This window comes from Lepidochelys olivacea (assembly GCF_965140295.1).
Source record: "Lepidochelys olivacea isolate rLepOli2 genome assembly, chromosome: 24".
In the NCBI taxonomy this organism is placed as follows: Eukaryota; Metazoa; Chordata; order Testudines; family Cheloniidae; genus Lepidochelys; species Lepidochelys olivacea.
In genome coordinates this window covers 11,257,796-11,268,584 of record NC_140434.1, presented here as the reverse complement: position 1 = coordinate 11,268,584, position 10,789 = coordinate 11,257,796, and positions in this window count along the sequence as shown.

Here is a 10,789-nt window from a genome sequence, read left to right as displayed (position 1 = left end):
GCCTGCCAGGGGTGGGCAGAAGGGAGCTCAGGGAGTTGGGGCGGTGGGGGAGGAGTCAGTGGGGCTCAGGGGTGCTAGGTGTGGGATACGGGTCTGGGGGAGGCAGCATGGAAAGAGGTGACAGGTGAGGGGGTGGGAGAGGCAGCAGGGGCCAGGGCGCCAAAGTACAAGTTCCCCCACAGTGCCATTTTCCCTAAAGATGAGTCTGGCAGGGCTGGTCTTAAGGGTGGGTGAGGTGGGCGACAATCCCAGGTGCCCTGATCAGGGGGGGCGCTCTGATCAAGAAAGTGATGCTGGAGGGTGCCTTTGCAGTCACCGGGAAGCTGACCATGGCTATGGTTGTGGTGGGAGCAGGGCTGCCATTGTCTCCCCAACCATCTGCAGTTACCAGTCACCTATGCTTGCCTATGTGTGAATAAGGCAAACTAGGAGTGCCAGCTTCTCCCCATTGACCCTGGAGACCCATCAATCTCAGGATCCTGACTCCTCTTCAGCCCTTCCCCTTCCACCTGGTGTTCAGAGAGCACCCACCAACCCCCCACTAAGTGTCAGTATGGGACCAATAGCCCCTGGACATTAGTACATGCTCTCCTTCCCTGGGGCTTCACTAAGGGAGAGACACTTCTTTGGACTAGTTTGTTTAGTCTTTGCATTGCCCTGAGCTGTGCAAGTGGATTGGCTGACACCCAACTGGGGGAAGATGAGGGAGGGGCTTCCCCACAGTGGTAAATCTGGCCACAAGGTGGGGGGTTAGGGTGGCCCACCACTTTACACAGGCCATAGCCCAATCCTGCTTGAAATGTCTGATACTTAAATCTAAAACACTATGAATTAAACCACCTTGTGATCATTCCCTCTATTCGACATTGGTGAGGCCTCATCTGTGTCCAGTTTTGGGCCCCACACTACAAGAAGGATGTAAAAAAATTGGAAAGAGTCGGGCGGAGGGCAACAAAAATGATTAGGGGGCTGGAGCACATGACTTATGAGGAGAAGCTGAGGGAACTGGGATTGTTTAGTCTTCAGAAGAGAAGAATGAAGGGGGATTTGATAGCTGCTTTCAACTACCTGAAGGGGGGTTCCAAAGAGGATGGCTCTAGACTGTTCTCAGTGGTAGCAGATGACAGAACAAGGTGCAGTGGTCTCAAGGTGCAGTGAGGGAGGTTTAGGTTGGCTATTAGGAAAAACTTTTTCACTAGGAGGGCGGTGAAGCAATGGAATGGGTTATCTAGAGAGGTGGTGGAATCTCCTTCCTTAGAAGTTTTTAAGGTCAGGCTTGACAAAGCCCTGGCTGGGATGATTTAGTTGGGCTGCTTTGAGCAGGGGGTTGGACTAGATGACCTCCTGAGGTCCCTTCCAACCCTGATATTCTATGATTCTACCTAACTATGGAGGTGTACACACTGCAATGCTCCTCTCGCAGCTTTAACTCACCTGCAATGCCGATATAATAAAACCATCTTGACAAGAGGTGTAGATTTTAGGGTGATATTATTAGACTGTTTGTTACATCATCCTAAGTGGCCTCCAGGAGGTATCCCACAATGCCCACCATGACTGCCCTGATCACGATTTTGAACTCTGCTGTCCTGCAGCCGGGTTCACAGGCGTGTGCCTCTTCCCTGTTAAAGTCCCGGGAAGTTTTGAACTTGCTCTTCCCGTTTGTTCACTGTGGAGACCACACATAGCTACTGCCTAGCTGAGCATGGGGACTCCATGCAGCAAATATGTTCCCGCCTGTAGTACACGGGAGGTGGTGGATCTCCTGGCTGTGTGGGGAGAGGAGGTCCCTTCCAACCCTGATATACTATGATTCTTTGACTCTGGCTGGGGGTGCAGACTCTGGGGTGGGGTCGGGGATGAGTGGTTTGTGGTGCAGGAGTGGGCTCCAGGCTGGGGCCAAGGGGTTCAGAGTGCAGGATGGGGTGCGGGCTCAGGCTGGGAGTGTGGGCTCTGGTGTGGGACCAGGAATGAGGGGTTTGGGGGCAGGTGGGGGCTCTGAGCTGGATGTGGGAGGGGGTTCAGGGTGCAGGGTCCCGGTGGTGCTCACCACAGTTCCCAGGAAGTGGCCGCCTGCAGTTCTTAGGCATATGGGCAGCCAGGGAAGCTCTGTGTGCTCCCCTTGCACCAGAAGGCACTGCCCCACACCTCCCATTGGTTGTGGTTCCCAGCCAATGGGAACTGCGGGGCAGGCACTTCAGCGGGGGCAGCATGCGGAGCCTACAGGGCCACCCATGCTTGTAGGGGCTGCAGGGACCTGAAGGCTGCTTCCAGGAGCCACGTGTAGCTAGAGCAGGCAGGGAGCCTCCTTAGTTCCGGGCCCACCTCTGTGCCACCAACTGGACTCTTAATGGCCCAGTCAGCAGTGCCAAACAGAGCCACCAGGCTCCCTTTCCGGCTGGGCATTCCAGTCAAAAACTGGATGCCTGGAAACCCTATACGGATGTGACCCAAGCCCACCTCTCCCTCTGTGTGGAGCTGGCCCGAGCTGCCCTCCCCCGCCCAGAGCTTGCCCAAGCCTTCAATGGACTTGGCCTGAACTGATTGCATTAGCCCCCATCTTCCCCATTTGGGGCTGTCCCAAGCCCCACCACTCACCCTCCGCAACCCCACTGCTATCCTCCTTGAGCCCCTTTTTAGCAAAACTGGGTGGGGAATCAGGGTGCCTGAGAGCAGCCAAGAGCCCATGTCCCTGTCCTCCGAGCAGTGTGGACCGGGCTCTCTGAGCAGCTTTTACCATGGACCAGTGCCGGCTTCCAGCCTGGCCAAGGGGCAGAGCTTTGGGGGGAAGGGGAGGGGCAGAGGGCAGGGCCCCATGGCATAAGGGCCTATGAGGGCCCAAATATTCTTTGCGCCTGGGGCCCCAATAAATCTTAATCTGCCTTTGCCACAGATATGCCCCTTCTACAAGGTGGAGGGTGGGGTCAGGTACCATTCAACTCCTCTTATAACCTTATGTTCATAACACACAGCACCATATTGATGAGTGGTGCAGGATCCATGCTTTCTGACACAGATGGATGGCTCGCAGGTTAACAGGGCAGTTGAAAAGCAGCTAGAAACCTAATAGGATGCCCATGGAATGATGGGATTGAGAAACGTGCATCATAACTCTGCACCTGCCCAATTGAGTCATTGTAAACCCTTCCCAAAACACCCTGTGCCCGGTGCATAAGACAATAAGAATGGCCATACTTGGTCAGAACAAAGGCCATCTGGCCCAGCATCCTGTCTTCCAACAGCGGCCAATGCCAGGTGCATCAAAGGGAATGAACAGAACAGGTAATCATCAAGTGATCCATCCCGTCATCCGTTTCCAGCTTCTGGCAAACACAGGCTAGGGACACCATCCCTGCCCATCCTGGCTAATAGTTCTCTGTGTCGATGCAAGAGCTGCTGCAGTGGATATGCTCTGCTGACACAAGAAGCATAGTGCGGACATGAAACAGTGGTATAATTACAGCGGTGGCTGTAGGTGGACGTAACCTAAGTTCACTTGACTTTGTAGCATAGACATAGCTCACAGAGGACTTAGGCGCCTAAGGAGCTCTGTGAATTCGGGCCATAGTGATTGGTAAATAAGGAATGGAGCAGAAAGGAAAACCAAAAGGCTGGTATTATGGAGCAGAATGAACTGAATGTGAAAAAGAAGAGCAGTACACAGCAAGTGACAGAAAGAATGCAAAGCAGAGAGGATATTTTTCAAGGGTTTCAAGAAGTCCTACAATGAATCACTGGCTCCAAGGAGATGCACTTCACACCAGATGTTCTTCGCTCTTCAACACAGCCATAGAATTTGATAATTAAGTCTGGTTTGCAACTTTTTTATGGTACTTGTTTAATCACAGTCAGCATCAAACAAGACAAAGCACAGTTTAAGCCAAAAAGTAATGCTTCTCCAGAATACAGCATTTATAGCACTGTTGAACCCAGAAAGAAAAGGTACATATTAATGAAAAGACTAGAGCCCATCGGGCTTGATTCTCACTTACACAAAGTCCGTGGCACTGCTATGGGTACCCGCATGGCCCCACAGTATGCCAACATTTTTATGGCTGACTTAGAACAACGCTTCCTCAGCTCTCATCCCCTAATATCCCTACTCTACTTGCACTACACTGATGACATCTTCATCATCTGGACCCATGGAAAAGAAGCCCTTGAGGAATTCCACCATGATTTCAACAATTTCCATCCCACCATCAACCTCAGCCTGTACCAGTCCACACAAGAGATCCACTTCCTGGACACTACAGTGCTAATAAGTGATGGTCACCTAAACACCACCCTATACTGGAAACCTACTGACCACTATACTTACCTACATGCCTCTAGCTTTCATCCAGACCACACCACACGATCCATTATCTACAGCCAAGCTCTAAGATACAACTGCATTTGTGCCAACCCCTCAGACAGAGACAAACACCTACAAGATTTCTATCAAGCATTCTTACAACTACGATACCCACCTGCTGAAGTGAAGAAACAGATTGACAAAAGTCACATACTCCAGGACAGGCCCAACAAAGAAAGTAACAGAATGCCACTAGCCGTCACCTTCAGCTCCCAACTAAAACCTCTCGAGTGCATCATCAAGGATCTACAACCTATCCTGAAGGACGATCCCTCACTCTCACAGATCTTGGGAGACAGGCCAGCCCTCGCTTACAGACAGCCCCCCAACCTGAAGCAAATACTCATTGGCAACCACACACAACACAACAAAAACACTAACCCAGGAACCTATCTTTGCAACAAAGCCCATTGCCAACTGTATCTGTTGTGGTTCAAATGCAAGACAAACAAAGCTTTTAGCAAGCAAGCGGGAAGGTCTGCCTTGTCAGCTTTCCACCTGCTCTTTTATTCTCCGCCTCCCCCTGCGCATTACATACTCCAACAGATAAAAGGAATACACTGGCTTTGTTTAATATTCTTATTTACCAATTTCTATCGACCGCATTCCTTGCTCTCCGGCCTTGAGCCCAGTCCTGGGAGGCTTCCCACGGTTCATGTCCTCTGGGTAAGTTTCCAAGGTTCATGCCCTTGAGAGGAGCTGTGTGTGCACTGCTCCTACACAACACTCAGGGTGTGCCCTGAATGTTGCCAAGTGCATGAACCCTGCATGAATCCTTTATCCCCTCCTTTTTTGTTTATTTGTGCTCGGCCATCTCATGGTAGCCATCAATTTGCTTTTGCAAGCCATTAACTCCCAGACAGACAAGGTCATAACTCATGGAGCCTGCCAGGACGGGTCTCGACAAAGCCTTAACAAAAAGCAAATACATTGCACACAGCAACAGCAAAAAATAAGCCCAAGAAGGTAAAGTGTAGTTGGACGGGCCCCAATTAGCCATGCTAGAGTACTGGGAAGAGAGGTTCGTGTAAGCAGCGAGCATCGTCTCATTCCCTATTTCCTCAGGGTGATGACATACTGGAATAAGGCATGTACCTAACAGTTCTCCGGCTGCTACAGAATCAGATAAACAAAAGTGAGTAACATTTGCTATTGAAGCCAATCTTTCCCATAGGTTATATGTCATTTGGGCCCGTAACAGAGGAAGCGCTCAAGAGCCAACCCCTACAGGAAATAGCAGGCACAAAAGGCACACAATCAATACAGAATTAGCAGTGATTTGGGCGAGAATTGCCACAAACAGAGTCTCAGGAGTTTCTGGCTGTTGGTTTGCTGCCAGTCTTCGTTGAGCCGCGGCGACCAATGCTTTCACTGCTCCCCATGTCACGGGCTGGCTTGGGACGCTACGCCTCCTCCGTTTCCGTCCCGCCATTGTCGACCCGGGAGGCACCGCGTTCTCCTCCAAGGTCAGCTGAAACTCCGGTATGGGGTTCGATAGCCCCTGGTGCCACGCTATGCTGTTTCAGTGCTGGTCGCACACACCGGGCCGGAACCCACAACAGTCCTGCAGGGAGTGACACAGTGGCATATCCCCGACCCCAAGTGATTAAAGGCACTGGGCCCAGCCATTGCGGATCGGGCAGCTGACGGTAATAGACACGCGGTCTTTCCAGTACCTCGGATTTGTGAAAATGCCGATCCGCAGGGGTCTGCTGATCTGCATTCAGCGTTAAATTATTTAAAGTAAACAAAAGGATATGCAATTGTTGCTGAATGTCTCCTAAGGTTTGGAGACGCAGCTCCCCTTGTTTTAATTGTTTGTCGAGCAAGGTTTTTAGTGTGCGATTTGCACGTTCAACAATGGCTTGGCCCGTGGAATTATAAGGGATCCCGTGTTTTAGACGAACGTCCCATTGGGCACAAAAGGTGGATAGGGCTGTGGAGCAATAGGCTGGGGCATTATCCATTTTTATCTGGCTCGGTCGACCCATAACAGCAAAACAGGCTAGCAAATGGTGGATAACTTTGGGATAACGCTGTGGGGTCGCCCAGAGAAATCCAGAATAGGTATCAATGGAGACATGTAAAAACGAATAGGGGTGGAATTGTGGCACGTGAGTGACATCCATTTGCCACAGCTGATTCGTTGTGGTACCTCTGGGGTCAACGGCATAAGAAAAGGTAGGGGCGGCAGCGGCACAGTGGGGGCAGGAACGAACAATAGAATGTGCATGATCAGCAGGAATGTGAAATTGTCGGGCCAAAACAGAGGCAGACTGATGAAAAAAAGAATGGCTTTCAATGGGGTCAGAAAAGAGGGAATTGCCCTCAGTGAGTAGCCCAGGCAGAGGGGTATGACTGCGAATGTGAGCAACAAAATAAGGGAAATTACGAGTGGTGAGGAGATTCTGTAAGGACAAAAACAGGCAAAGAAGGTCCGCATCGACCTGAGGGGTAATGAGGGCAAGGGGTAAATGATCAATTACCTGATAAACATAATGGGTGTCCACAATTAAATTAAAGGGACAATCAGCAAAAAGTTGAAAGGCCAAAATAACAGCAGCCAGTTCTGAGCGCTGCGCAGAACGCTGAGGCAGCGTAAAACGAGAATGCCAATGAGGGGGGTCACCTAATTGATAGGTGACAACACCGTGATGTGGAGAGCCATCAGTAAAAAGAGTGATAGCTGAAACAATAGGTCGAGAGCGGCTAAGACAATGTACGATTAGTGGCACCTTTTGTGTGATCACCAACCGAGGATCTTTTGGGGGATTATAAGAAATCTCTCCCACATAATCACAAAGAGCAACCTGCCAGGCCAAGGAGGTGTGGTACAAGGAATCAAATTCACTACGTGATAAGGGGAAAACAATGGCAACTAAATCAGTGCCCGTGAGTTGCACTGCACGGTGGTGGGCTTTACGAACAAGGTCGGAGAGGGCATCTAAATAAGGATAAATGTTCCGAGGAGGAGTGGAAGACAAATATATCCACTCTATGATAGAGACGGCTGTGTCTGTACGAGGGACAAACAGAGCTGCAGTAGGCGTATGAGGGGTGGCAAGGAAAACTAACCGCAGGGGACGAACCTCAGTGAGTCTATCCACAAACTGCTGACTCAACACTGCATTGATCTGTCGAATGCAGGCAATGTGCTCCTCAGTGATGGCAATAACTGCGCCCGGTGCCCAAGCTCCACGTAGGAGCTCGAACAACGGCCGCAGCATCGATGTGGGGAGATGGAAGTAGGGTCGAATCCAATTTAAATGACCCAAAATTTGTTGTAATTTAACGAGGGTTAGGGGTTGGGGTAGGACCACTTCCGGGCGAACAGGGGCAGCATAGGTTTGTAAAACCTTATGCCCAAGATATAGGTGGGGATAAGAGCATTGGATTTTTTCTGGTGCCACTAACAGGCTATTTTGGCCAAGAATCTGAGACAAATATTCAACCTGGGGACCGCTAAGCAAAATATCATCCATATAATGGTAGACCTTTAGTGTGGGGTATCGGGCACGAAAAGGGGAGAGGGCCCGATCCACAAAAAGTTAACACAAGGTTGGACTATTTTGTATTCCCTGGGGCAAGACCTTCCACTGATACCTTTGAGAGGGTCACTGATTATTATATTCTGGCACCATAAACGTGAATTTTTCGCGATCTTGTGGGCAAAGGGGGATTGTGAAAAAACAATCTTTTAAATCTAACACACAAAGCTGATCGGTTTGAGGAATTAAATTCGGGTTTGGCAACCCAAACTGCAAGGGGCCCATGGGTTGGATGCGTTTATTTATTTCCCTTAAATCGTGTAACAGCCGCCATGCACCAGATTTTTTCTTAATAACGAACACCGGGGTGTTCCAAGGACTGGTGGAGCTCTCCAAGCGCTGTGCATGCAAATGTTGTCGCACAAGTGAATGAAGCGCTTTCAGCTTTTCTAGGGGGAGGGGCCACTGGTCAATCCACACGGGCTCTAAGGATTGCCATACCAATGGTAATGCGGAGGGCAAGGTGGGTGGGGGAGGGTTTTGGGCCATTATATATTAATATCGAGGGTGGTGTCCAGCTTTACAAGTAAGTCACGGCCCCAAATATTGAGGTGGACAGGGAGCACAAAAGGGCGGATCGTAGGAAGGGCACGGCCTCCTGGTTTAGAGACCGTGACCCAAGATAAACTTTGGCGCCCGGGTTTTCTACCCCCGATCCCCCACAACTCTTTAGAAGGAACTGTTGGCCAACTGACCAGCCAGTCCTGATCACGAATCACCGTAACGTCAGCTCCAGTGTCCACCAGCCCTGTAAAAGGAACATTATTTAAAAGAAGTGTTAACTGAGGTTTAGAGGGGCGGAGCGACATTGTTAGAGCAACAAGTGGAGAGGACATGTTGTGAGACGGCAACTGAGACAGCGTCGATCCAAAGCCGTTCCCGCCCTGGGCCCGTTCCTCTGCAGCTGGCACCTGATAGGGGACTAAAATCAACTGTGCAATTGATCGTCCATGCGAGAGTGACTGCGGAAGATGGGTCCACACCTGAACCTTAATAACGCCGGTGTAATCGGCGTCAATGACCCCTGGGATGACAAAAAAACCCTGTTTCTCAGCGTGTGAGTGAGGGAGAACCAGACCCACAAATCCGGCAGGGAGAGGTCCCATCACCTGTGTAGGTATGGTGCAAACCTCCCCTGGCAACTGAAAATCAGCGTCCTCCTGCATAATCAAATCAAGCCCTGCACTTCTGGCAGTCGCCGCCCTCATGGAGTCTATGGATTTTAAGGCAGAGGAACAGTTGTCTGAGTGGGAAACACCCCCGTTTGGCCCTGGGTTCGGGGGGGACCCGTTGTGTGGTTTCCCGACCCGCTATGACACTGATTAGCCCAGTGATAGCCCTTCCGACACTTGGGGCACTTCTTTGAGGGGCGAGCGGCCGCCGTCGATGAGCGGCACTCCCGCTGAAAGTGACCCTCCTTACCACAGTGATAACAACGCTTCCCCTCCTTCCCGCTTTTCCGCAGGGTGGCGGCCAGAACCCCAGCTTTATGTGCTTGTGTGCCGATGTTTTGGCACGCCCGCAGCATGTCCGACAGCTCTAGAACGCCAGCAGCGTGTGCCGCCTGGAGAGCACGGTGGCAATCCTCGTTCGCATTTTCAACCGCTATTTTTAACAGAATCTCCTGAGCTGCCGCAGGGTTATCCACCTGTTGGAGGATACCCTCCTGCAATCTGTTGGTAAAATCCATAAAGGACTCTGATGCACCCTGACGGGTATTGGCAAAGCTTTTGGTAGGCTTGCCTGAATCCGGGACCTTCCGGAAAGCATGCTGGGCGCAGGCAGAAATAATAGGGAAGACGGCCTGCTCGAGTTGAGACTGCATCTGAACGGTAGCAAACTGGCCTTCTCCTGCCAACTGCTCATAAATGACACCTTGCTCTCTATATACCTGGGCTTGGTGTTCCGACATCTGCCGATACTCACTAAGCCAAATAACATACTGACTGGGCATCAGCATCATGCGCAACAGTGCTTTCCAGTCTTCCGGGACCAGGGTGTACCCAGTACCTAGCCCTTCAATGAGACCACGTACATACATGCTAGTCAGGCCGAACTCGCGAATCGCTTTCTTTACCTCTCAGATCACCGAGTAAGGCAAACTGACCCAGTTCGCAAGCTGGTTGCCCTGGCCATCATCCTGCCAGGTCACCGGACAAACTGAGACCAGATCAGCTAGCTCCTCTGCTGTAATATCTGAGCGAGTCTTCGCTGTGTGAACCATTTGTTGCACCAGCGAAAGCCCCTGAGCAGACGCGGATGACCCCCCCGGGGGACCCTGGAGCATGGGGCCCCACGGGGGGATGGTGACCACTCACTGGCTCCAGAGGGGAAGACAAAGGAGGCGGCAGTAATTGAGGCACTGGGGGCGAAGCAGGGGGAGGGATGGCTGCAGGAGCGGATGGGGGTGGCGAGATCAGCAGCCCCTCTATTGGCGCGGGAGAGGGTCTTTCCGAGGCGACACGCTGTGTCGCATCGCCAGGAGGGGGGATGGCTGCAGGAGCAGACGGGAGTGGTGAGATCACCAGCCTCTCTATTGGTGCGAGGGAGGGCCTTTCCGAGGCGACACGCTGTATCGCGTCGCGGCAGAGGTGCCAGGCATGTAAAGCCTGCATGGGCGCCCGAGGCTCTTTGTGCAATGTCTGGCCCAACCGCTCCCAGTCCGCTAGCTTAAGGGTTCTGGCTTCAGGGTACCATGGGCATTGGGCACTCACCTCCTGTAGCAGGAGAGTGAGTTCTCGAGTGGGGCAACCATGCTGAGCCTTACGCAGCAAATACTGTAGCTCATTGCGGTGTTGTATTTGCAAAGCAGAGAGGGAACTTCCCATACTTACCACGACGAAGAAGTACTCACCGGGATCCGCAAAGCGGATGAGTGACGCAT